Consider the following 23,838-nt stretch of genomic DNA (forward strand, 5'->3'; position numbering starts at 1 on the left):
AAAAGTTATCCCAGAGTAAATAGTCCAGAGAGGTGTGGTCCCCTGTCCACCACTGACACACCTTCAAGTCTCTCCTTGGAGGTCATAGGGAGACTTAAATCTATACATGGGTTAGATAGAAAATATAGGCACATGGAGAACTCTCTCTACTAATGCTAGAAAATCTGCACAGCACTCACAGCTAGGTCTTAGTGTTCTGTCATTTATGACATGTTTCTCAAGTCCCAGTCACCAATGAAGGCCACTTTGGGGTTATGAAAGATGAACACACAATAAGATTTTCACATACTAATGTCAAGATACAAGTAACAACAATATTATCAAAACTACAAAAGTAAGCTCATATCCCTATACCCCACAACACACTATTTCTTTATCATGGAGACTTCAGCTTCATTAAATCTTTTCTTACGAAACTCACCAAGATTCAGCCACAGCCTTGTTCCTTGTTAGACAGTCTGTGCATGCATGATTTTCTTTCTGGAGGGATTACTGTCCTTATGACAGATTACTTCAAATTTCAGGCAGAGATTTGAAGTCTCTAAACCACTTCCACCTTATCTAATTACAGAGAATGAAAGGAAATGGTGTAGCTCCATGGAAAGTCTCCCTGGCCTCTCTTATCACTGTTTTTTCCTTGATATATAATTAGCTTGTCTCTAAAGGTAGTGACTGATGATCATGAAATCAAAATTCAACTTGGCCCCGTCTCACTTTAAACATGAGTCAGTTTCATACATTTGCCAACATGCTTCATACAAAATGACAAGTCTGAAGCATTATCCCAGTATAAAGTATAAAACAGACGCGTGTGCCTTGCTGTTACTACATGTTCTTGTCAGAAGTTGTACAAACTGTTCTAGAGAAGATGGAAGAATGTGGCTTCAGTGACTAGTGTTGTGCAAATGGCATTTCACCAGATCCATGTGTAAAAGAAGCATTAGCACTCAGAAATTGGCAACAAAACAAAACAATAACAACAACAACAACGAATGGGCATTTCCAACCAAAGATTACCCAGAGTCCTTTGGAAGAGTGGGTTTTGGAAGATAATTACTGCATAGTTCATTCCTCTTTCCCTCCAATCTAAGAAGGAAATGGAGGAGGGGGTGGAGGCCTGATGAAGACAATTCTACAAATAGTGACCAATAGTCAAAAGGTTGAGATCTCTTACAGGTAGCTACTGTAACAGAAAACCATAGATGCTAGAACATAACTTATTTCAGCTCTTCCATCCAATATTGAAGTATGGTGTCTAGTGTACAACTTGATAACTAAGTAGAATAACCAAACTACAGAGAGGAATGAGGGAAAGTTATAGATATGCAGTACTTCCCACACGAAAGAAGACGAAGTATGAAATAGCTAAAGTACCCTGCCTCTTTCTGCATGTTCAGGCTTGCTGGATGAACAAAAGGATGGTGAGAACATTCATCCATATTTTATCTTGAACTCAAAGATGATGCTTCAACCTTACTCAACACACCTGTACATAGATGACTGATGCCTTGATGAAGTATTATGCGCCTCTGCTGATGTTTTCTTGCCCACAAATCTGTTGTCTGCTATACCCACTACCCTAAAACTTTTCAAAGTTTTGGCCCTTCTCATACTAGCTAATGACTTGTTATCCCTGCAGAGCCACAGGTGCAAATCCTTGTCTCTGCATTGATTTTTGTAGCCTCTTTCTTTTGACACCTCCTTGCATTTGTTTGGATGATGGTCTTGTACACTGTTCTGAGCAAGCACCACTTGCCAAGACTCTGCATTACCTATTGTTGGAGTTAACACCACTTCTCCATACTTTCTCCTGGGTTTTAACTCTTAGGCTTTTCAGCTCACATCATTCTCTTCTGACCATTTAAGGTTTTTCCTTCTGCCTCTAGAAATACAGATTAGAACCCATCTTACAAATGCAATCACAATTCAGTCTTCCAAAGTGAAAGCATACAAAGGAAACATGGACTCTGTACAGATGGAAAGGATTAAGCTGGCTATGTCCATGTCTGATTTTCCTTAAAGCATTCAACCATTCGTTTTGCTCAATGGCCTCTTTTTGATAAATTAAGCTGAAAGTACGTACAGGAGTGCTGAGACCTCTAAAGTGACCCCAGAGTCTTTACAGAGATACAAAACAAAATATCTTCTACTTAGAACATTTAGTGTCTTTAGTTTATGTGATTGGATGCTCTTTAGAGTTGGAGGTACTGGCGGGGGGGATCCATTACCCTGTACACTAAAAAGATCAAGTTTTCTGTTGGGAAGAGATCTGGGCCACTTATTAATCTTTCTGACAGCTAATGTTGAAGAGGCAGTGAGCAGGGTTTACAGCATCCTTTTTGCTTTGTCCTTCACAGCTCTGATGCAAATCAGAAAGTTCTGCAGCTTGTGGACCCTGCCCCTACTCCCAGCCAAGGGTGTTAGAGCTTTGCTCTTGTGGACACTGTAGTAAAGTGCATCTATTTTCTTTAATTGACAGATGCACACTCAGGTTCTTTAAGCTGTGACATATTTCAGAGTAAAGAACAAAACCCCTCCTTTATGATGATATTTGGAATTCATTCTGAAAGTAGAGCTTGCTTGATCTGCACTTGACCTTATTGTTTTAATTACAGCTTGCCCAGGAAGAAAAATCAGCTTCAAATCTGGGTTGTAGTTTATAGGTATTTAGCAAAATTCTCTCTCTCTCTGTCTCTCTCTGTCTCTGTCTCTCTCTGTCTCTCTCTGTCTCTGTCTCTGTCTCTGTCTCTCTCTCTCTCTCTCTCTCTCTCTCTCTCTCTCTGCCTCTCTGCCTCTCTGCCTCTCTCTCTCTCTGTGTATGTGCATATACATATATATATGTGTGTGTATATATGTGTATTATGTACATTTATATGTATGATGTATGTTTTATGTAGCAGCATCATTAGATTTCGTGAGTAAAAGACATTGTCATTTTAAATTTGCAATCATGTTGCGTTAATTGCGTTCATTGTGGTTACCTAAAATTTACTTTCCATTTTCTTCAGCATGAAGACTTTCTTCTTTTAGGGAACTTTCAAGTAAAGGCTTCTAACAAAGAACATGATCAAACAATATGGAAGCAAGTACCTTTCAGTGCTGTGAGCTGATATAGCTAGGTTAGGTCACTGCCTTGTTTTGAGCTGCTGTAACAAAAATACCAGGCCAGGCAGTGGTGGTGCATGTCTTTAATCCCAGCACTTGGGAGGCAGAGGTAGGCGGATTTCTGAGTTCGAGGCCTGCCTGGTCTACAGAGTGAGTTTCAGGATAGCCAGGGCTGCACAGAGAAACCTTGTCTCAAAAAACCAAAAAAAAAAAAAAAAAAAAAAAAAAAACTGAGGGGAACATACAGCAAACGCTTGTTTCTCACATATCTATAACTCAGGGTTGAAAAATGAAGGCATGGGAGGGTGGGTGATACCCAGGGGTCCTTAACCTGCTCAGAGGAGAAGGGGAGGGGGAGATGGAGGAAGGATTGTGGGATGGGGTGACCACGAGGGGTATAGTGAGTAGGGTATAAAGTGAATAAGTAAAAAAATAAAATCAAGTTTAAAATAGAAAAATGAAGGCACTAGGAAATTCTGAGTCAAGTTGACTTTTAGTTAACTGGCAATTATATATATATATTCTTGTCATTGTTTTAATTTTTATTTATTTTTTCATATAGGATTACAGTGTATCTAAGTGATATCCACATCTCCCCAACTTCTCTCTCTCTCTCTCTCCCTTTCCCTCTCCTCTCTCTTTTCCTCTCTTCTCTCTCTTTCTCTCTCCACTCTCTCCCTCTCTCTCCTCTCTTTCTCTTATCACTCTCACTCTCTCTCCTGACTGCTATAATCATTATTGATCTGTAATAGTAACCAGCGATGATGGACTGAGTCCTCTGAAAATGTGTGGAAAATCAGTCCCCCTTATGCTGTTTCTGCAGAGTATTAAATCAAGCAAATGAGACCCAGAGCTAATATTGGCCTTTTTATTTCTCACATGGCAGAGACAGCAAGAGAAGTCTTGAGTGTTTTCTATTTTTTATAAAGGTGTAGTTTCGGGCAGGGGTGGTTGAAACAGTTTCTACCAGACTTTGTTTGCTCTTTGTTTTTAGAGACTTTTGCTGTTATAAACCTGAGTGATATATAGGAGACCCAAAGAACCAATCCATCCTTAGCAGCAGGGAATTCCCTGCAGATGGTCTGGAAGATGACCTACTATTATTACCAGCTCTAAGGCAAGGTTGTCATTGGTGCAAATCATAGGCTGTGATTGGTCCAGATACTTGAATTATACCAGCAAGCTATTCAGGTTCATTGGTAGGTTGCTGGTAGACACTCTCCTGCATCACCTTGTGTGATATTCCAACATCAGCACAATCAAAGGCTCTCTTCAATGTTTTCTACCACTTTTCATAGTTATGGCTGATCTCATAATTCAAAGAAAGAAACCACAGGAAGTTGTGGCTGTGGTAACAGCAGATGATGTGTAGAGGGAGCAGGCCTTGAGCAGACAGCAGGCAGGGATGTAAAAGCAGCAAGGCAGCCTGCTGCTAAAAGCAGAAGAAGCAGAAGAAGAGCGTCTGGAGATGCTCTCCATAAGAGACGATGGAGAGCTGAAGCCAAAGAAGGATAAAAGTCTATAACGGAACCAGAGAAAAGGAACTGCAGGTCCTGGTCACCCAAAGTTCTAAAATGTTGTCAAGTTTGCAGTCTAGCTTTAAAGTCAGTTGCTAACTGTGCTTAGGATCCTGATAGGCAAAGCCGTTGCAGAGATAACACTTGTAGGAATAAAGATTATGAAAGGAGAAGTCTGCAGAAGGTTGGCACCCTAGAGGGAGTTCCTTGCTGTTGCTTCTATCTGCCTATCTGCCCATCTGCCTGGATGCCACTCCAAGCTGCTGAACAAAAGCACTTAATGGGCTTCTCTTCTTCCCCAGTGCAAGGCTCTGATTTCTGCCCACGAATTACAAAAGAACATCCAGGCAGCTTGTGGGTGGTATTCTGAGTCTCTCCAGTGTTCTATGTCATGGTTAGCAAACAAGTACTTTCAGGGAGCATAACATAGTAAAGCATTAGTTATGAGTGCATCCATTAGCAAAATGGGTCAAAAGGGATTTTGGAATCTTCTGCCCTTCTTGCAGTCATATATTTAATTTTGTGTGAGTGAATCTTGTCTTAAGCCACTTAACCACCCCCACCCCCATGCAATTAATAATACTTTATTCTGCTAAGTAACACACTCATAGTTCAACAGTAACCATATATTTTTAAAAGCAATATTGTTTGTCATGGTAGAGTAGAGATGACATCAAAGTATTCTAAAAATATTCTTTCCTTGAGTGGAAACTTAACCTCAACCGGGTTACTTACAGAATGTCACTCCAAATTTAAATATGATAGCAAGTACATTAATAAGACAAAAGGTCTAGGGGAAGCAAGTTCATAACCAGAACTAACTTCTATGTGTGCAGGGGGACAATGGTCATTGAAATACATTATCCATTCACTGTATACCCTAACAGGCATGTTTGCTAGCTCTAGAAACATCTTACTCTTTTTTTTTTTTTTCAAAAAGACAGGCCTTAGAAGCTGTGACATTGCTGCACTCCCTGCATCTGCAATGCTATCCTCTGGATATATCACTCTGAAGAGTTCATAGAGCAGGCTCTTGTGGGTACCCATCTTAGTCCAAACTGTTTAAGCTAACTTTGTTTCTTCATTACATTAATTTCTTTCTTCTGAAAAAACAATGGATTTTTAAAAATTGTGTATGAGTTTCTTTTCTATTTTTTAAAAATAGAATTGTTTCATATACTATATTCTGATTATGGGTTCCTCTTACCGCAATTCCTCCTAAATCCTCCTATCTCCCAAATCCACACCCTTACCATAGCACCTTAGAGAATAACAGGCATCTAATTAATAATAATCAAATCAAATAAAACAAAAGACAAACAAACTGGGGAATGGGACAAAGCAAACAAATAAAAAGGAGAAAAAGAACCAAGAAAAAAGCACAAGAAACCCATGTAGATGCAAAGGTACACACATCACTCATACACACAGGAATCCCATAAAAATATAAATCTGCAAGCCAAAGGACCTGTAAGGTAAAGGGGAAAAAATAAAACCTGACAAAAGTTTATGAGACAAAGTACCTCCAAAGATGCCATTGCGTTTGTTTCTCATTGGCCATTTACTGCGGGGCACAAGGCCTCTCCTTAAGAGTAGATTGTATACCCAATGAGAGGGACTCCAATTGGAGAGAACTAATTTTTAATTTGCAAGTAGCTATCAGCTGGATATTGCTTCTGGGTTAGAGATGTGTTCATCTCTCCTCTCCGTGTGCATTCCGTCTCTGAGTTCATATGTACGATGGCCTTGCTCTGTCTGCAAGGCCTATTTCCTTGGTGTCCTCCATCCCCTCTGGCTCCTATGTTCTTTCCTGATTATTCTTCCACATAGTTCCCTGAGCCCCTTTCCTTGGTGTCCTCCATCCCCCCTGCTCCTATGTTCTTTCCTGATTGTTCTTCCAGAGTTCCCTGAGCCCCTTTCCTTGATGTCCTCCATCCCTTCTGGCTCCTACATTCTTTCCTGATTGTTCTTCCACAGAGTTCCCTGATTTCCAAGGGAAGGGATTTGCTGGAAACATCCCATTTGAGGGAAAAGTCTTCCAATGTCTCTTTCTCTTTGTGTACATTGTCCTGCAGACTCACATTGGGAATCTCCATGTGTGTTTCCATTGAGAGGGTGCTTCTTTGAAGATGGCTGAGTAAGATCCTGGTCCACAGGTATAGAAGTCATTTTATGGCTACATTCTTTCATCAGAACAGTAGTATTTGGTTTTCTCTAGGTCCCTGGCCTCTCTGGTCTCAGGTACCATGCTATCTGAACAGTATCACAGATCTCTATCTTACCCATGGAGTGCGCCTTAAATCCCATCAGGTTGGCTACTCCCACAAGCTCTGTGCCCCAATGTAGATTGAGGAGTCTGTTGCTAGGTTGGTGTTTACATTAATTTCTGTATAATTTTTGAGATGTAGTTATTACTGAGAATAAAGATTTTAGAGTATATAGCTATAGATTGTTTTCCTGCTCTTTATTGTGAAGGTGGGATAATTTTAGCTTTTCTATTTTACTAGATCTACAACTGTAGACCTAAGATTCAAACCACGGTGGTCTCTCTGCCTTTACACATAATTGTCTGTTCATCTGTAACAAATGTTACTCTTGTTCAAAGTGGGAGAGGGGAAGGAAGCTAAGCCATTTTCAAAATTCCTGGTACTAATTTAGCATTTAGCAAATATTAATGCCATTATTTATTTTCTTCCCTTGTATTCCTATAAATAAGTGGTTCTGTTGGTGTGAACTTCTTAACGACATCCAACATCAATGTTACTTGATGCACTAAGTGCTCAGATAACAAAACCATGCTCAGAGTGGTACCTCTGGGGAATCTTCCCTGGAAGAACCCTGCTAATACTTCCAGAGTGCTTCAATTATGCCTGAGACGGGTAGAGTTACTCACTGCCAACTTCTTAGCACTAAAGGGGAACTCACTATGCTCACTATACCCTGTAAAGCCCAGTAAATGTTCAGTAATTCTTGTTGAGTGAACGATACTGATAGTTTGAGGAGACAACCATTGGCTTAGCTGCTGTTTACCCACTGATTTCTGATAACTCCTCAAACTACTTTTAAGATTAGCAAAGAATCAGACATCTTTGTCTATGTCCTTATGCATCTACCATGTACATATGGAGATTATGTCACTGCCTGGCACTTTGCTAGATTTCAGGGATTAAAAACAAGAGCTTTAAAGTTAGAATTTAATGTGCCCACTACTGTTTGCCCCTCAAATATGGCCGGCCATAACTATTTTTCAATAAAAAAAAAATCTAGTTAAAAACTCAAAAATCTTTGAAAATGTTGTAAGCCTGCAAACACACACACATCTGCTCAGCCTGTGCCAGGAATTACTGGAATCCTAACCTAACAGATGTAACAAAGAAAGAAATTCACCATGGATTGTGTAACAGATGGGTCCACACTTAGCTAATTTTTGAAACTGCAGAGAATGGCAAGAATGGAAAAGATACACAAGCTTACATGTGCACACACAGAGGTTGGACTGAAAAAGCTGGGCTGAGAACTCAAAGTCCAGAAGCAAATGTTCTAGACGTCTCTCTGTGCTTGGTATGAGTTGCCTGGCACATGTGAATGAGATGTACTTGCCTGCAACCACTTCGATATTCAGTTGACTCTACTTTCTGACACTCCCCAATTGGCTCTTTTCTTAGAATTTTATATACTAGTTTAGATAAGATTCCCAATTCTCTCCCTACCTTTCCATCCACCTTTATCAGGCCTGTGACTCCTGACCCATATAGTTTAGCTTCCTTTCCGCCACCCATCATCCCTGCTCACTGAATCCTTTGGGCATGATAAGTTGTCCTGATCAGCCTGCTATCCTTGCTAGACCTACATTGCCCCCACCCTTAATGCTCCACCCACCTTCGTCAGACCTGCAGAGCCTGAACCATACAGGTTAGCTTCCCTCACCCCCTCATCTCCCCTGCTTGCTGAATCTTTTGGGGCACCCCAAGTTGCCCTGAACAGTTCACTATCCTCAGAGGACTTCCATTCTCTCACCACCTCTCTGACCATCTTCATCGGACCTGCAGATCCTGAACAATACAGACCTGCTGATCTGGAACCACACAGCCCAAGGAAGCCCATCAGAGGCCTGCCATACCAGGACCATCGAACTTACCCCACCCCCTCCCAATACCTACAACAACAGGAACATCCAGGAACCAAAGCCATCCAGATAGCTCAAAAATAAAACCAAAACAAAACAAAACAAACAAAACCAAAAAAAAAAAAAAAAAAAAAAAAAAAAAAAAAAAAAAAAAAAAAAAAACCAAAACACAATATCCAGGGCAATGTGACACCCTCAGAGCACAGTTACCTTATACAGCAAGCCCTGGATATCCTAACACAACCAAAGCACAAGAAACTAATGTTAAATCCAATCTTATAAAGATGATTAAGGCCTTTAAAAAGGAAATGAATAATTCCTTTAAAGAAATACAGGAAAAAATCAAATCCCAGATTGGAGTGTGCTGATAACAAATCACTTCAGAAACTTAACATGACCTTAGGTTTAGTTCCCCACATATCCACAAAGCCTTAACTAACTAAGTTACCCCTTCTTCCTCCTACCTATGTGGCTAAGTTCTTTTGTTCTATGTAGAGCTAGGTAGGCATAATGGACCATCACAAAGGATTAGGGTGCAAGCAGATCTGAGGGAACGAAGCTGTGTGGCTTTAGGCAATGACCAGCTTCTAAAAGACCTTGTTACTCAAAATATGATCCATAAAACAGTGGTTTGTGTTACTTTTGAGTTTATAAAAGACAAAGGCTGTCCACATACCACAGAAACCTGAGAAATCTTGCACTAAAATTGCCTTAAAATTTTGAGAATCATTACTACAAGCCATAGTTTTTCATCTGTAAAAAATAATGTAATAGGAGGTTTTAAAAGACTCCATTTTAGGGCTTTTATTAAGATTGAATGGGGGAAATGATTATAAGGAGCTTAACATAGCTCAGAAAAGAAACTGCCAAATTAATAATTAGTAATAATTTTCAAAAGCACCATTTACATTTTTCCCAATGTAATAAATATTACTTCTATTTTAAGAAAAGTATGTGCTAGGAAGCTTGACAAATTCTTGTGATTCCCCATTCTAGTAAAGTGAAGTCACTAGGGCATCCGCTCAATAGCACAGTGACATGCTTATACAGTAACTGATGGACAATAGCACAGTGACATGCTTATACAGTAACTGATGGACAACAGCACAGTGACATGCTTATACAGTAACTGATGGACAACAGCACAGTGACATGCTTATACAGTAACTGATGGACAATAGCACAGTGACATGCGTATACAGTACCTGATGGACAACAGCACAGTGACATGCTTATACAGTAACTGATGGACAAGACAATAACTGCCCTCTGGTCTAGGACTGGTAGAAAATCCTTCATAATTGTAGAGGCTGGAGCGACAAAGCCTGGCCAGCGAGTGTTCATAACACCGCAGTCTAGTTTTGTTTAAATAAATCTAAGCCTTGTGTTCAATGTGTTTTTCTCACTTTCCTGCTTCCAGCTATGAAACTATCTTGCATTTTGAGATAAAGGAAGAAATATCTGTCTTCCAGGCAATGAGGATTAGTTCTGCTACTTTAAGCTAAGACCAACCTCTGGTGGCCTGTTAGAGGAGAACATCATCCCTCTGGCAAAGTCCTCTGGCTGTGTGACTCTTAGAAGGCTTATCCTCACCTAGGTACTCAGAACCTCTGCCTTTGCCCAGTGAGAATATGGATTTGTTTCATTCAGCTACGTTCCATGCACAGCTTTTAGGGAATGAGGCACAAGACTCACCTGTGTAGTCATTTATGTCTACCAGACCAGCTTAGTTCCCCTAGGGTAGTAGTTGTTGTAAGCTTATCATTCAATGCACTGAGAGTTCATGACAAGGAACTGCCAAAGCTCCTCTCGATGCTGATGTGAACACAGTTGTACATGTGTTATGCTACATAGTTTCCTAGTGGTAATAAGTCTTCAAATCCTAAATAAATCTTCTGTCTTACACAGTTGCTGCTTTTGCCAAGCTGAGCAAAGAACTGTTTCCACAGTTCCACAGTAGGACCTCACTGTTCCCTAGCTCCATATTTTCCCACAGCATATCTTTTGGCTAAATTACATCACCTACTGTCTGATATGCCCAAATGTTCCTTATTATCTGAGTAACAAAAACAACAACTGAAATACCTTTTCCTTGTTCGTTTTGGAAGTAATATTTCTGTTCTTATCTCAACTTTTGGATGTGGACTCTGTAGAGTCCTAATAGACAGGGTTAAATGAAGGTAAATGAAGGTAATGATTGTAAAGTTTGGTCTTACAAACCAAACTCCATGCTTTCTTTCAAAGCATTTGAAGTGCTGAGCATAGCTGTACATCCCCCAGATCCTAACACTCAGGATTCAGAGGCAGGAGGATCTTGAATTCAAGGCCAGCTTAGACTTGAGAGTTTGACCCCAAGACCCTGCCTCAACATAACTGAAGGATTTAAAGGGGGAAAATTCTACTGAAGAATAGAGGATGAGTCTTGTAGTCCATGGCTACCACTCTGTCCCATCAAATCCTGTCTCAGCGGCAATGAACATCACTAGCATTCACACACAGAGAGACTGCAAATTGGTGGATGGAAAAATGGAAGAGGATGATTTGCCAAACAGGGAGTGAGCTTCCGGTGCTGTCAAGTAGTAAAACATGAACTGAATTCTTTGTTACACTTGAAAAACTGAAGCTCATGAAAGTAAAAAATAAAAACAGGTAAGAATGAGTGGACGTTAGAATAATAATAATTATTATTTATAAACTAGAAGAAATGTATTCATTTCTAACCAACAAGAAATTTATTCATTTATAACCACAACAAAATGTACAGGCTTTTCCAAATCTCCATCTAAATATTATCCTAAGAATTTGTTACTTTGCATATAATCACAACTTATCCCAATTAACATATATGCTTCACCTAATGTTATTCTATGTTCTTTCTCGTTGTTGCTATTGCCATTATAGTTAATACTTTTCATGGCCATATAAATTTCATTGTGTTCAGATACCAGATGTCTCCTACTTTTTCACTGTTTAGTTAAAACTAATAAATAATTCCTTCTTTTAGTATTTGTGATGTAGCAGTGTCCAGTGAGTATATTTCTAAGAGTGAGCTTATTGAAAACCTAACAAAATTGAAATTTGTTCTATACTGGGTATTTTTTAAAAGTGTTATTTTTAAAGGGATAATGCTATTTTCTTTATCAACTGAAAATGGATATTTTTTGGTAATATAAATAGGAAAATGATACTTAAATCATATATTAATCTGTATTTTATTGGTTTGGCAATACTCATTCCTCTGCTTTCACTATGATATTATTTTGCTATATTATTTATCTATGTAGTTGGCCTACATGTTTTTCTTAACATATTCATTATTTGACTTCTCTAAAATCTTTTAAAAATTAATCTTATTTTTCCCTTAAAAACAATCCTCAAACTTGAGTTAAGAACAACAACATGGATGAGAAATGACCGCAACTATGGTTATGGTTCTCTCTCCTCTTCCTTCCATTGCCCTTTCCTCCATCTGTCAAAGTATCCCTGTGTGGTTTACAATCTTCTTCTCTTCTCCTTATCTTATGTAACTTAGGTAATGTTCCCCAAATTTAAGTACCATCGCTGTAATATAAGAAACCTTAAAATGTAATATAGACAAATGCTTCAGGAAATTTATAACATTCCTATTTTAATATCTATTAATAACCCATTTTGCATTTGTACCAAACTTCACTGACTTTCCACTTATATGAGGAATATAGATAGATGTGTGTCATTTAAACAGATTTAGAAAACAGCATTGCTAGGTAATTTCAACATTGCGGGAATACCTTAGAGTGCACAGAAATCAATTTAAAGAGTATAGGTCAGTCTGTGACATGTACTTTGACCCAATCAAGAGAGCACGTAAGCCTGAGATAAATGAGGCTACTGTCATTGTAGCATTGGGGAGTTTTACACTAGACCTTTTAATAAGTAGAAGGAATAAACTCTAATTAACAAGCAATATGATATGATAGTTAAGACATAAACCAGGAACATAAGTGTTCATTTTGCCAATATCCTGTGCTATATGTAATTGTGTGACTGGCAGCACAGTGGATTTATTTATACCAGTTCTACCATAGGCAGGCGATTAATGTGCTGTGGTGACACAATGGAAGAGAAATCAAGCAATGCAAAATTTTCAGCTCCATTATACTCTGATGGCTTACCGGTCCTTATTGATTAAAATGTCTTTGTTAAATAGACATGGGCAACATTTTTAAACACTGGGCTTCCCGTCCCCCTAAAAGTGTAAGGTCCAGGCAGAACCAGAGAAGTTGTCAACAACTGAGGCCTCCCTTGTCCTGCTTCTTTACCATTGTTAGTGCCCATTATAGAGCCTACATTATGCTCTCGTTTGGTGGCTTAGGTCTTACCATAATTAACCTAGCACTGAGCAGGGCAGATAGTAATGTCATGAAAGAGCTGATAAATGAGCTTTGTGAAGTCTGCAATCTGGTGTTTACATGTACTGAGTCTGGGGTGACGTTGAGTTAGACATTGGCTATGTCAAGAAAGAGTCCCTTGTGCAGAGTAGGTGTTCTTTACAGAGAGGTATGATGGTGAGATCTGCGTGTGCTTTCATTTGCTACTGGAAGCTCGTGATATGATGAGGATGTGCAGAAAGTTAGTACAGAATTAGGAGAGAGAGAAGCAAGCCTGGCTACTGGCTGCCAAGGAGCTTTTATATGACACAGTTGTGAAGGAAACAACGAAAACTCCAAAGGAGAGAAATGGAGTTGCCAGAGATTCAGAGTAAACAGTCAGGCAGAACAGGGGAATATTGTAAAACTCATGCCAAGAGTAAAAACTCTGGAAAATCAAGCTGGCTAAGAAAGCTGAAGTGAAAAATGCCCATCACATTGATCAACAATGAGCCAAGTGACCATCCCCACAGGATCGTGCCTTAGAAGTTCAAGAACTTGGCCAGAGCAGGCTGATGAGGGAGTGAGAGGTAAGGACCCTATGAACCACAGAACAGATTGCGCTGCTCCTGGGGAGGGGTGATGTGGGGATCACATTTAGGGCTTGAAGGAATTGGTATAGATTTTTAAGTGGGAGGGAATGAGCCCCTCCAAAAGCTAGGATGAATCATTCATTTGACAGCAGTAGGAGCGGAGGGGGAAGGGCAGAGGCTAGAAGCAAAGCTGGAATCCCTGGGGATGGCAAAGTGGTTAAAGTGGCCAGTGGGTGCATAGGAAGGACACAGCCAGTGATGCTGATGTCGCAGGCCTGTCTGCTTCATGGACGTGCTCTATGGTTCCCAGCGGGGCCTTCTGGGTTACATCTTACACTGCATTGCTTTATAAAATGCACAAGCCGATTCCCCGCTGATCTGATTATTACATACAGTGTACAGTTTTTACAGTTTGATATAAAATTCCTGGAAGCTAGTCGTTATCCACAGACTTATCAGAGCTTGGCTGCTGGGGTGGTTCACTTTGGGGACCTTTAGTTTTTCGAGGTAGAGGGCTTTGTGTGGAATGGCCCACCTTTCCCTCCAGTTTATCAGCTTTTACATCTCAACATTCTCAGACTGAAAGATCATTTCTCTCAGTTTCATTCTTCTTTCTCAGCTAACTCTTCAAAGACCTGGCTCCTCTCAGCTATCTGATCTGCCTTTTAGTCCTGGTATAGCTGCTGGTTCCTCCAATGGCTTTTAAATTCTCTCAGACCCTGATCTTGAACTTGTAGAGTCTTAAAAGACTTATTCCTAACTGGATCCTCCATTTACTCACAATTGAAATGTAAACACCACACACACACACACACACACACACACACACACAGGAGGAGGGGGTTGTTACTTCCCAACCAAGAATTCCATTACAGGTAGCCTCTAGAAGTGTGATTTAAATGTCACCCCGTGGTGATCTTGCACAAAAGACTTGGAGCTATGTGGATGGAGAATTCCCTATGGCTTCTCATAGCTGTTAGTATCATAGCCTGACATACCCTGATGTACCCTGACGCAGACTCGCATCCTAGATCCTATCCCTGTTACTCTTTTAAAGAGTCTTTAACTTTTTCACTCACCCTGTGGATCCCTAAATTAATACATCCTATTTTAAGCGTGACTTCTCTTAGCCATTTCCAACTTTGCTGAAATTGTGTTAGAGTCACCGCAGGACTCTCCTGGTCTCTGTCCATTGGTAGCTGTGAGAAATCACACTTCCAGAATCTCAGAGAGGTGTATCAAACTTAGGGGCCATTGCAAGGACCAAGAGAGCCGTGGAGGTGAGGATTAATTTGTAATCTAAAATGGAATTCTCACTGTTATCAGGACTTACAAAAATTAACGAATGTTTAATGTGTACCACAACCATTCTGGCATACTTAAGTGTGGCTACCCGTTTAGTTCTTAAAGACCCTACTAAGATTATCACCATTTCTCTTTTGCAGCAGAAGGAAACAGACACCTAGAGGTTTAAACAAGGATTTTGAGCCAAGCCATCCCAGGAGGCGCAGGGATTCTGAATTCACAAGCTACCCAGCCCCCAGCAGCCCCTTCACCGACTGTGAGTAGCTGCTCTGTGACTAATCAGCAGCTGGCTGGTGCAGTCCTGCAAGTGCAGACCTGTGAGTGAAGCCCTGAGCAAGAGCCGAGAGTGCAGAGCCCGCCGCGCCAGCAGAGCTGGAGGGGGAAGTAGCTAGCCAGTCGCACCTAGGCCACCTGGTAGAGCACAGCCCGCGACCCAGACAGAACCTGTTGCTCAGTCTCTGCTCTGCTTCTGCTTTCAACAGGGCTGGGACGCTGCCCTTGCCCAGGAACAGGTGAGGGCACGGGGGAGACTGCCTGGGTTCTTGGCATGGGTGGGATTTCCCTTCCCAGAGTCACCGCAAGCCTTGGTGACACACAGTAGCTTGGATTCTTCGTTTTACTCTTGGCCTTTTCTTAGAGCCTTTAGGCTCTCTGAGCTCTCTGGATGCTGTTCCAGGAAGCTTAGGTCTGGTCCCGGGCCAAAGTTTACCCTGGGGGCTTCCCTGCGCTGCTCCGCCCCTCCCCCCTGGGCGTCTGCGTTAGTCAGAGAGAAGGGGCCTGGCTGGGATGGCGGTTCTTTCTCACCCTCGAAGACCCTCCCTCCCAACCCATCTCCAGGTGAACACTGGCAAACTTGTTGAATCTCCTTAGGAAGGTAAGTGGATCTCCTTGGAGATGTTAATAAAAGTGTCCTAAAAAGTTCCTTTGCTTCACCAGGATGACGCTTAGCAATGGCCTTTATGGACCAGTCTTGGTTTGTGTGGCTGGGTTAGCCAGGAAGGTTATAATGCGTGCAGGACAACACCCAGGGCTAAGTGAAGACATAGAAAGATGAGATTTCTTTTGTGTCAGAGCAGCAAGCAGTGCCGGTGCAGTCCTGGGACACTGAGGGGTCTGGTAGTGAAGAGGAGGAAAATATTCTCCTGTAATTAGAACCAAGGCACAAAAATATATTTACTCCCATTTCTCTCCAGCCAGGATGGCGATATTTCAAACATTCATTTTAAACAATATTAAATATAACATGAACAACGAAAGGGCTTCTTTTAAATCAAGATATTCAAATTTCTTTGAGCCAAGTATCTACATTCTCTTTCCAGAACATATCTAAGTCATTTTCAACTGACACGAGGAGAAAGGATGAACAAATCAATGTGTTATAAGCTGTGAAGGATATTTTTTTTTTGTTTCTTGTTAGAATTCCAACTGAAAGTAAGTTGGGTAAAACTAGTAACATCTATAAGTTACAGCTGAATCTGCAACATTTCCACAGAGTGCTCAAAGATAAATTTATCAACAGCGCAGCTGAGTGGCCACAGCATGCAAACTTCAGGTTTTCCTCCTAAGAACTGTTGCAGATGCCTGGTTTAATTAACTGTTGACATGGCTGCTCACTCCATTATCTTTAAAGGCACATGTTAATGTTAAAACTTAGGCATTATTAACCTGAAATTCGTAGAGTATACAGAAACAAATTCACCGGAGACAAATTCGCTCTAAGCCAGGAAGTGGTTTGTGCCTTGAGACCTTACTGCATTTTCTGCAGTTGTTATTGAACTTGGATTCTGGGGTGGGGTTGGGGAGGCAAGCTTGCAAATGCCTCTGCATCGAAATAAGGATTACCAGCTGTATTTCAGACATAGACTAAGAACGTAATTTCTATAAACCTCAGAAACCATCAATTATGTATTTTGTAGCATGCTCCTTTAATGAGAGGTGGAATTGATTTTTTGGCTGAACACTGTCATGTACGTTTGAAAACATCAAACAAGGATTTCATGTTCTTTATCCTTGTATATAGTATTAGTAATTTGACAAATTATCCTCTGGACAATTCCATGCTTACTATTAATTTGATAGTAACAACTGTTGCTTTTTTTTCTTTTCTATTTGTGTTTGCTTTTTAAACTCTAGCATTGTGGGATACAAAATGGCTCTTGAGAGAATTTTTTTCCAGCTTCCCTGAAACTGAATGTTAAGGACTCAAGAAACCCCTTAACCCTTGCCATGGCTTGCAGGGGTCACTTCATGTGGTTTGTAGAGCCCGAAGCACACACTTCCAAAGGTAGAGACAAGTGTTCTCACTTCAGTCTCATACACTGCCTCAGCCCTGCCCCACATTAGCTTTCTGCCTCAAGCAAGTAAGTTGCTGTCTCTAATGCTGTTTAAACACACGAGGAGGTTAGAATAAGACCACCTCAACCATTTTAGGATTTAGAAATCCTTGATTTTCCATGGGAGAAAGGCAGAGAATACAGAATTAGAGGGCTCCTCGGACCTTGCCTTGCCACTGAAGAGTCAATGCCCTTAGGGAGGTCCTGAAAGTCATTAGTTACTTTATAGAATTGTCTGTTGGGAAGATCTAATGGGGTGATCTATCTGGCTATGCTGGATGCAGCCTCTGCTGCAAGTCACATGCATTGTGGTCTTTTCCTGAGAGCCAATCTCTGACAAATCTGAGGAGATCTCAGCCTCTGGCAAAATGGGAGGTGTTCCTACAGGTACTGGGGGCTCATGACCAGGACAGTCACTAGCTACTAGAGTGTGCACTGGGTCCCAAAAAAGAGCAAACTAGAACCTCTTTGTGTTGAGTGTGTATTTATTATCACCTTGCCCAGGAGTTCCTCCCCAACCTCCGACAAATAAAAGCCACAGTGGGTCTGGATAGCACAAATATTAAATGTATTTCACCAATGCATGAAACTGAGAAAACATATCTTAAGTCAGTTTCTCATATCAAGTTCAACTTCTTTCCCTCTTAGCAAATCAGATAGGATCAATAATAGCTATCAGTAATGACAACACAGTCTAAACCACATAAACCCACAACTGGAAAAAAAAATTGTACCAACAGTCTTAAAAAAAAACAAAAACAAAAACAAACAAAAAAAGCCCAAAGATTTTTTTTTTTAAATTTCTAAATATTATCAAGGCATTTACTCACTTATTTTCTCCCTGGGCTATAGAAGGGCCTCACTGCACACCTGCTTTGTATCAGGACTGCTCCCCAGCATCTGGGGACTAAAGTACTTTCCATTTGAATGAAGACTCCTTTCTCCCATCTAGCACTCAAATTGCTCTGTTTTTAGATCTTCAGAGGATTAACCAAACAGACCCATGTGTTTATAGCTGTTAGTAATCTCTCAGAGAGTCAGAAGACACTAGCAATTGCCCAAAGTCAAATAAAGTAGTACTAGTCACTTATAGGGAATAACTAACTCCCTGTCTATGATCCCATTTCAGCTTTATGACTTTAGAGACTGTAAATGACACAATTCTTCTTAATTTGTTGGACTAAGGTTTCGAAGATTGCCCAAAGTAAACAGTTCCTGGTGTAGGGACCAGGATTAATGAAAAGTCATGATATCTTCCAGTCCTGTTTAAATTCTACACTGAAGAGCTTATGGCAGCTTAGGGTTTATAATTCAAGCACTGATCTCTGTATGTGTCAGACAGGCATTTCCAAGTGAAAACACTAAGGAAAAAAAGAAAGTAAATTGTCCTGATCGTGTTCTTGTTAACAAAAGAGTCCTTTGTACACAGCCTTTGCACACACTTGGCTCACACTAGGATAAAGTAGGCTGAAAGTCAGGACTGAGTGTATATGTACATCCACGATTTTCTGACATTGGAAAAATAACAGTTCCAGTTCACACTGACAATTCATAGTCATCCACAGAAGACGCTTACACAGGGTCTGATAGTGATATTTTACGGAAAGTCTTAGGTTTGAATTGGGCACACATAACAGCCCCCAACAGACTAAAGCATACAATTATACAATTATCATAGTAACTAGGCTTTGTTGATTGTAGAAAGTCCTCTGCCAGGTGAGTATGTGCTAAACAACTAGGTTAGCTATAATCAGTTAGCTGGTTGATTGACGAGGCTGTAGCCAATGAAGTGATTTTCTGTATAACTGACTTCTGTTTTCTTATAAATGTTGTCTGATGCCTTTGGCTGGAACTGTCTCAAGGGCTCTTGTTCTAGAAGGTACCTGACTCATGAATTGTTTTGTTTTGCTCAAGTAAGCTCTACAAATTTAATTGGTATAAGGAATTTTCCCTCTAACATAGGCAAAGGGATGTTTATTTAGAGGAAAGCTAAAAACCAAGATGAACATTTCTGTAATTTAGCCTTACCAGAAAGCCAGAAAAATCCAATAGTTGTCTATATTAGAGTTTACCCCGGAGAACCAAAATTCAATGAGGAAAACTTTCATTGCTCAAATTTGCTCATGACCTTGTAATTCTTGTGTCCTGGGGGTGGGAGGGGGTGGGAGCGACTTTTAACCGATTATTTATTCAGAGACTGCTCTCAATCACCTTGTTAATTGTAGACAAGTAAACATGTGCCCAAAACACTCAGAATTTTTCAGAAAATTTTCACTTAAAATTTCCCTTAAAGTAGAGACATTTTTTTAACTGAAATTTTTACTTCATTTAACGCTTCTCTGCCTTTCCCTTTCTATCTTACTTTTGTGTAGTTAGTGCACATCAGCACTAGAGTAGATTTGAGCTCTTTCTAGTAAGAACTCCTTGTAAATCAAGTAGGTTACCAATAATGGGCAGCTCCCTCAGCCTTTCCCTTGTGGTCTTGCCACTTACATAAAACAGGAGTTTTATCTGGAACCTGTGTACCACAGGTCTACAGGGGAATTTTATCTCTGGGCTGCCTCTTCATTTTATCAGTTCTTCCTTTATGCCCTAAAGTTAAGTTTTCTCAAGTAGAAAAGCTTCCTTAAATATTTTCTGACCTACACAGTGGTCCCTGCTTCCTTGTACAGTGGCAGCCCTGGGCTTGACCCAAGTACTGAAGAAACTCAGGGGCCTGGGTTCAATCAGGCACCCTGAGCTTGTTTCCCTTGGTAAGTTTGCCTATGGAGATTTTAGTAACTTCTTCCAGTTTGCAATATTGTACAGAATCATTGCTGGCTGATAGTCCTGTAGCACTCAAAGGCCTGCAAAGCTCAGGACCCATCCTTAGCTACCTCTTTGTGGTACCTCTCATCCTCAGTCAACCAAGGCCATTCCTACTTACAGATTTTGCACTTACTTGTAGGGCAGTGGTCTGTTCGGGCAACTTGGGCGTAGTCGAGTAATAGGCCTCGAACCCTGGAGCCCTAGTGGGCAGTTTCTACCTGCGGGGGGCGGAAGGAGTTCAACTACAACTCCTGAGTCTTTGGCTCCTGTTTCAGTCACAACCTCTCATAGCTGCCCCCACAGGAGATGTGTGCTCTATCAGGTAGACAATGCCCCAAGCTCCCAGCATTCTAGCTGGACCCTACCCCCAGTCACTAACCACAGCCAGGCATGGCCTGCCCCACAGATGGCCACACCTCATACAATATAAAGGGCAGTTTGCCCCTCCTCCCTCTCTTACTCTTTGTCCTCTGTTGCTTCCTTTCTTCCTCTCTTGCCCTCTTTCCTCTCTTGCCTTCTTCCTCTCTTTCCTGCTCTTTGTTCCCTTCTCTTGCCTTCTTCCTCTCTTACTTCCTTTCTTTCCTTTCTCTCTCACTCTCCTCTTCTCTTCTCTTCTTCCTCCTCTTTTTGTTCTCTACATGACTGGCCTATTTTCTTTTTCCTATAATAAAATCTCATTTATACATTGCCTCCTTTTTAACTAACGCGCCTGCAGCCCCAGGCCCTCAGCAGCAGAGAGCCTCAGTCATCGGCAGCAGGAGAGAGACACACAGGCCCCACACTTACTGTGTTCCCAGCCTGGAAATCTAGCCCCGAGGCAAGAGTCTCTTAATGAATTCTGGCATTTGCCCCATGCCCCAGGTTATCACAGTATTATATGCTGGTAAAAGATCATTGAAACTGCCTCCAAAATGTGTTGACTTGTTTTTGGTCTTCCTCTCCCAAGTGAGACTCCAAAGAGATGGGGCTGTACACTTCCATGTTATCTGCTCCCTGCCTCAGTGCTTAGAGGATTCTGACACAAAATAGCAACTCAGCAAAAAGCCACTGGAAAGCAAGGCACTCCAATCCCATCAGCCACCTCTGCCCTTCCACATCCAGACCTGATTCTAAGTTTGAGTCTGTTTGCATCCTTTCTTTCTGCTCCCCACTCCTTACTATCAATGCTACCCCAATTAAAAGTCCAGTTTGTATTTGTTCTTTCCATTGTGGAGGAAGTGTTTGTTTATTGCTAACCATGCTCTGTTATTGCATGTTGTGTCGTGTCTGTGTATGGTGAATGAGAAAAGACTGTCTGAGCTCTAGGAAGAATTAGATATAAATGGCTACCACAGTCACTTTTAATAATGCTAAATCTGTCGATTCTATTATTTTCATCAGTTGGAATTTTTATCTTTAATAGTGTCACATGTTGAAATATATATGAATTTTGTACAAGTGCTTAAACCAAGTTATAACATGTTACTTGAAAAATAACTTTAAATTATATCTACTTATTGTGTGTGTAGATGTATAGTTATTTTGTGTGCATTCATGTACAAACATGCATGCCATGGCACACATATGGAGGTCAGGTACAATTTGTGGGAGCTGGTGCTAACTTCCACCATGTGGGTACCCAGGTTCAAACTCAGGTTGTTGGATTTGGCAGCAAGTACCTTTACTCACTGCCAGCCTGTTATTTTTAATTTATTAATTTTCTTTCTTTTCACTACTCACTTCTTCATCTTTCTGTTTCCATGTCACAGAGAATGCATATTAGCAACAGGGCTCTATTATTTTGTATCTTTCCCTGCTCTGAGAGCTACTCATACATGTATGACTACTCCTGCGCATGTTAGTGCCAATGTATGGATAGTATTCAAAGAAGAATCTTGCTTCCTTCTCATCACCAACTTCTAAAAGGCCTTGGTGTCATCTGCTTTAGATGGTGTTCAGATCAGTATAGCTATAATATGAATAGTAAAGCACAATACATTTACCTATCCTCTGCTTGATAACTACTTACTTTGAAAGATTTTGATTTGGGTTAGTCACTTAACAAGCGTATATATAGCATATGTAAAGTATATATGTATATGAAATCTGAAAAACAAAAATTACTTCCAGATTTCAATATGTTGTCATAATGCTTCCAAAGTAATACCAAGCAAACATGCTTGCCAGAAGGCTGTAAGGCAACTGACGTTCCTATAACCATCAGTGTTAAGACTTGGTTTGTAGTTGTTCCATTATTTGAATCACAGACCTTCCCATGTTTGTACTTACTCTCATGTCTTTTTTAACAACTACAATCTTCATTTCTACTGTTACTTATCTCCTCTGATAAGTTTTTGTTCTTATGCGTATTGCCTATATTTATTCTGATAATGTTGTAGACATTTACTTATTTTCTATATTTTCGATAACTTGCTATATACATTCAAACTATTTTCATGATTAGTACACCCAGTTTTAATTTGATTTGGGGATTTTAGTGTTGATTAATTTGAACTTTGTACTTTTATTGGATATGTAGTTTCCTAGATTTTTTTTGGAGTCTTCAGACCCTAGAGTGGTTAACTCAAGCATGTGTGTATGGGTATATTAACACATATATATTTACATAGCTGTCCACCTTTTTAGTTACTTAAGTAGATATTCGTCTAGAAGTGTCTGTGTGTGGATTGTTAGCTTCAGTTCTGTCTTATAACTTTTAAAATTTACTGGTAAGTTTCAAATGTATTCAATTTAATATTAAGCTCTTTTATTTCAAAATAATATTTGTAAGCCTAAAACTATACATGTTGTTTGAGAAATATTGCATATTTTCTTTAGCTTTAACGTCCTTGTTTTTATTGCTTTGCTTTAAATAATTTCATGGTTTTCTTTTTGATATTTTATTTGGTCAAAGGTTGATTTTAAAGAGTCTTGCTAATTTATAAGTTTTAGGATATGCTATTTATATTTTTGTTATTTAGTTTTTTGATAATCAAATGACCAATATGAAAAATGGGGGAAGCATCCAACCATTTAAATTAAAACAAGGTATTACTACTATGGTGTTGGGAAATCTCTTAGGAAGTCTACTCTGGCCAAGAGACAGTATGGAACATATGGACCATATTGAAGTTAGTCGGTATGACCCTGTGGAATGAAAACTTGCACTGAATGATTACAATTGATATGACATACATGCTCCATAAAATATTATTTCTAACACGATAATGAAAGCAATTAGTTAAGGGAAGGGCACCTCCTGTGTGGTGCCTTTATGTGATGTGTTGCATCTCATTGTTGAAGGCCGTTATCCTGCCTGCCATGAATAGAAAATCCTTGGATGATCTTATACCATGTTATAACTTTCAGTAATTATTTATCCCTTCTTGGTTTCTGTAACATGTAAATAATAATGCTTTCAGAGATTGACAACAGAAGAAATTAATACACATAAAACGTTTAGAAGAAAGGCTTGGATGCCACACAGGGCAAACGCACAGGATGATGAATGCCTTTTTTTTTTTTTTTTTTTTTTTGAGACAGGATTTTTCTGTGTAGCCCCGGCTGTTCTGGAACTCACTCTGTAGACCAGGCTGGCCTCGAACTCAGAAATACACCTGCCTCTGCCTCCCAAGTGCTGGGATTAAAGGCGTGTGCCACCACTGCCCAGCTGAATGTCAATTATTATTAGTGAAAATAAGAATTATCTAACCATACCAATTC

General features: G+C 40.2%; 1 protein-coding gene across 3 annotated transcripts in view; it reads left to right on the forward strand.

Moving 5' to 3' along the window:
* The first annotated feature begins 15,352 nt into the window (after positions 1-15,352).
* Positions 15,353-23,838, forward strand: part of Npffr2 (neuropeptide FF receptor 2) — a 51,482-nt gene continuing 42,996 nt past the window's right edge. The window contains exon 1 of one of the 3 annotated variants that reach the window (XM_031342979.1): positions 15,353-15,507. The gene's annotated coding sequence lies outside the window, so the exon portion shown is untranslated. Of the gene's footprint in view, positions 15,508-15,678; positions 15,870-23,838 lie in introns of those variants that run through there. The other 2 variants (XM_031342978.1, XM_031342977.1) reach the window with 2 other exon arrangements.

The sequence above is a fragment of the Mastomys coucha genome, unplaced genomic scaffold (assembly GCF_008632895.1).
Source record: "Mastomys coucha isolate ucsf_1 unplaced genomic scaffold, UCSF_Mcou_1 pScaffold22, whole genome shotgun sequence".
NCBI classification, from domain to species: Eukaryota; Metazoa; Chordata; class Mammalia; order Rodentia; family Muridae; genus Mastomys; species Mastomys coucha.